General features: G+C 37.7%; 1 pseudogene; it reads left to right on the forward strand.

Moving 5' to 3' along the window:
- The first annotated feature begins 4,837 nt into the window (after window positions 1–4,837).
- Window positions 4,838–5,000, forward strand: part of LOC137653159 (LIM/homeobox protein Lhx1-like) — a 57,896-nt pseudogene continuing 57,733 nt past the window's right edge.

Consider the following 5,000-nt stretch of genomic DNA (forward strand, 5'->3'; position numbering starts at 1 on the left):
AACTAAGAACTCCATGAATTACAAATACGAGTATGTAAGCCCTCCATGTGTATATATTGTTTATTTTCATAAATCACGTATGCAAACTTTTGTTTACTTCATTTGTCAAAGGACTGAACAACACCCGAAGTATTTTTTATTCTTCAACAAAAACTCTATTTGATACTTACCGAGAGAGAGAGAGAGGAGAGAGAGGAGAGGAGAGAGAGAGAGAGAGAGAGAGAGAGAGACTTCAATGACATTTACTTCTTTCTAATGAGAATTGTAACAAAATTAATGCGAATTACTGACTCTATAAGACTGACAAATTGTGTCACCTCTGGGCATAGCCAATTATTATTATTATTATTATTATTATTATTATTATTACTAAGCTACAACCCTCGCTGGAAAACAAGGATACTATAAGCCAAGGGGCTTCAACAGGGAAAATAGCCCAGTGAGGAAAGGAAAAAAAGGAAAAATTAAATACTTTAGGACGAGTAAACAATAATAAAACCAATATCTCCTATATAAACTATATAAACTTTAACAAAACAAGGAGGAAGACAAATTAGATAAAATAGTGTGCCCGAGTGTACCCTCAAGCAAGAGAACTGTAAATGCGTTAGCTATTTTTCAACAATGTTTAGATTCTATAACTATTACGGCATTGCCGTTAGCTATGGGATAGGTAAGTGTTTCAAGTGTTGATTATACTGTAAAAATCTTTGTTACTCATCAAATCATAGAAGTTGAAAAGGCTACTGTATTTCACAGCATTCGTCTATTTCCTGGTTTTCATCAAATTGAACCCACATGTGTAAAAGAATAATATTTTAGGCCTTCGATGGAAACCAGCCTACAAAAATAATCGAAAAAACATTTCTACGTCCGCTGCAAAAGGTCAAAAAGCAACTCTGATCAATACCGCTCACAGACTACTGTAGTTATGGATCACTTAGTTCAATACGAATAAATAGATACAGAAATAGATACATAGAATGGTAAAGAGGTAGAAGATTTAATTTTATCTACGCATTATTGAGAGAGATATAATGAGATATTAAACACAACTCATTTACTCATATTTACGTATATTGACCTCAAAACCAGTTTTGCCAATATCTCCCGTCAGAATTCGATGTTGGTAAACAAAATTCAGCCATACATTATATATATATATATATATATATATATATATATATATATATATATACTATATATATTATATATATATATATATATATATATATATATATATATATACTATATATATATATATATATATGGAGACAGATAAACAGATAACAGTTGTCATTTACAGACAACAAAGCCGCAGCGTTATCTTTGATGCAATAAATCTAATCCACGATTGCTGCAACATTATAAACTGTGTATCGAATGCTACAATACCAAACAATCCTTATTCGACAATTACAGTATGTCAGAAACGACCAAAAAATACTCAATCATTTCAGCAAAGAAACACGAAAGTCCTCACATTTCCAACAAAAACACTTCTCGAATAGGTGTTTCTGAAGTATGTATCTACGTATGAATGTATCTATATGAATGAATACCTGCTCCGCCGTGAAGGGATGATCCGTTGCACCTGCTAAAAGAGAGAGAGGAGAGGCTTTTTGGCCATGATGACGATATCCTTCAGCCGTCGGGTGTGCCCCCCCCCCTCCCCCGGCTGCAGGAGGGGGGGAGGAGAAGAGGAGGTGGGTCGCCTGATTAAACAAACCTCTAAAGCAGGGATCAGGGAAGCTTATGGCCGTCTCAGCTAAGAGGATGGAAAGAAAGGACCAAGTGGAGAGGAGAGAGAGAGAGAGAGAGAGAGAGGGAGAGAGAGAGAGAGAGAGAGGAGAGAGCGAGAGAGAGAGAGAGAGAGAAGTCTCTTGCAGACATTTCAAGCCGTCCATCACGATAGAAGGAGGAAAGGGAATGGAGAAGTAGGGTACGTAAGGGAGGAGAAAAGAAAAAAAATTGTATATGGGAAAAAGCTTAATTTCAAAAACCGCGAAGACGAATTTGACATAGTGGGCGTGGCATTAGTCTTAATCAATTCCATTGCTTTTGCATTATTTTACCATATAAATATACATTTCTTTCGTGGGGAATTCTTTCTCTCTCTCTCTCTCTCTCTCTCTCTCTCTCTCTCTCTCTCTCTCTCTCTCTCTCTCTCTCTCTCTCTCTCTCTCTCTCCGTCCTCTTGAGGGACTATATGATACAATCGCAAGACATCAACTTTTCCCTTCCGAAGGACGAGAAGCTCATCCAAGCTTCAATTCTCCTCGGAAATCACCAGATTCTAAAATTACTTCTAAGTTTACTCTCTATGTATATAGTACATTTACTAAAATGCTGGTGAACATATTCTTTTCGCCATATGATGTTATATTCATCGGAAAATCGTCAAAAAAGTAAAAATCGTTTTGACCAGTGACATACGTTAAAATAATCATAATAATATGTGAAAGAAATTACGTTAAAATAATCAAAATAATATGTGAAAGAAAGTGGAGTAAAATTTATGCATTTACATTTGTGAAGATGAGCCAAGATTCTTATAATTAAACTTCAGTATATAAATCATATGTTTATGCAATATTCGTTGCATTTGCTTATCTCGGAGACACAAAAAGCAACTCACTTCTCGAAAAAAAATATTGACTGTTTGATATATTTTCACAAAAAAAAGAGCTAAAGACAAAAAAAATGCCGAATACAAGAATTTGCAAGAAATTACTCAACTAAACTAGGAAAAAAATGTTACACGCATACACAAGGAGACAATGTCAGAAGACAAATAGCCTTCTTTCGACTATTCAATTCGTAAGAAAACACTACATTATTACTATTATTAATATTATTATTATTATCATTATCACTATAATTATTATTACTTGCTAAGTTACAACCCTAGCTGGAAAAGCAGAATGCTATAAGCCCAGGGGCCTCAACAGGCAAAATAGTCCACTGAGGAAAGGAAACAAAAACATATATATATATATAATATATATATATATATATATATATATATATATATATATATATTAATATATATATATATATATATATATATATATATTAAGAACAGTAACGACATTGAAATATACATTTCAAACATTAGGAACAGTGTTTACACAGGGCTCTAGAGATAGTTGGCCTTATGCCAACACTGGGTCAAGCTCCTTGAGTAGTTGGTGAGTGACCGAATTGCGCAGGCAGTTCCAGCTGCAGAAAGCAAATAGAATTCCTCCTCTTTCTCAATTACATGCCGTTAAATTACACGAACCTTAGGTGAAAGGAATAGTGTCTCTCTCACTTCTACAACGTTCCCAGTTGCTCCCTCTACACTGCCACCTCCGCACCATCTTTCTACCGGAAATAATCTGATCAAAATAAAAGTTTAAATTCCCCGCAGAAATGTAGATCTCCAAAAAGGCCAAAAAAGAAGGGAGGTGTAGCAGACGAAAGTTGCCAACTAGTCCGAAGTTCCTTCTTCAGGACGGTTTCAGATCATTCAAATGTAATCGAAAGGGGGAGAATTGGTCCGGGATGAACATGTCAGATTTCCTATAAATCCTCCTTTGATAAAATTTAAAGTAACAAACATTGCAAACTCTACGACGAAGAGTACATGCTGCACCTTGAAGTAGCACCTCGCGGTGAAAATATGGCTAAATGTGCGCCATAATACATTTTCCTATTAAGAAAACAATCTAATATTTCAGGGTAAATAATCTGGCTTATAACCCTATCTTATGATAACAGCATAATTTCTATCCCATTTCCTCATCTGTGGTCCAACCCCCTACCCACCCCACCACCCCAGAAAAACAAGCGGAAAAAAATCCCACAGACAATAACTTTGTCGAGGGGAGCGGGAAAAAAACCGAACTGTTTGTAATATATGGAAAGCCATCAACGGACATCAATGAGGGGAGACGAGAGTTGTACTTGAAGGAAAATGGGATCATCCGGGGATTTGCTCACTGGGCTGCTAAATTGCAATCGACACTGAGTCCTCGAGAGGGGAGTTGAGGTAGTCGCGCGTGAGGTAGGGAATCGAGTCAAGGGGGAGAGCGCGCGAGGGGGAAAAGGCTGCGGAGGGAAGAAGACTCGGAAGAGGAAGAGGAAAAGAAAGGAGGGGGATGGGAGGAGATTAGAAGGGGACTTATCTCAAGCTTGGTGGGAGATTGTGGCTTTCCTTCCCCGGGGATTTTGATAGGGGGATGAGGATGGGGCGCGCAAGAATTGATGCTCACAGATCTGATGGTGTTCAACTCGCATCGCTTCTTCGCTATCTATCGTGTGCTGGCGTTGTTCAATAGAGCTACTCCATATACAAAATACTCTCACCCACATATACTCACACATATACAGCATATACAGACATATGAATGTATGTATATAAACATGTATGCATACGATTGTATACAATTGAACTCCGCACGTGCTGATAAACGTAATCGCACAAACTTACTTTTAATATTTGTTTACTAACTGCTTAGAAATGTTCAAGAAATTAGTGCAAATAGACATAGAAGTAAAAAACTAAATGAAATTACAAAAATTACCTAAAAAATTAAATGTAAGCAAATTAGTTCGGGCGGGAACGTTTGAGCAGAGGCGTTAAACGAGTGAGTATATCTTCATGCACGTGCGAGCTTAGTAATACAGTATAAATAACTAGAGACTGACAAGGTGAACATATAGCCGAACACTCACTTGCCTCACAAGCAACCTCAAACCCAGAGTAAATGTCTCAAAAGTATTTTTACGACCGGGGGATCCTGTGCGGCAGACTCGCTAACACTTTGTTTTCTTTTCATCTCCTCCACAGGCGTTTCGGGGACGAAGTGTTCGGGTTGCCTGCAAGGGATCTCGCCCCAGGACCTGGTGAGGAAGGCCCGTGACCGAGTCTTCCACCTCAAGTGTTTCACCTGCTGCGTCTGCCGAAAGCAGCTCTCCACCGGCGAGGAACTCTACGTCTCGAAGAGAACAAATTC

Source organism: Palaemon carinicauda, chromosome 14 (genome assembly GCF_036898095.1).
Source record: "Palaemon carinicauda isolate YSFRI2023 chromosome 14, ASM3689809v2, whole genome shotgun sequence".
In the NCBI taxonomy this organism is placed as follows: Eukaryota; Metazoa; Arthropoda; class Malacostraca; order Decapoda; family Palaemonidae; genus Palaemon; species Palaemon carinicauda.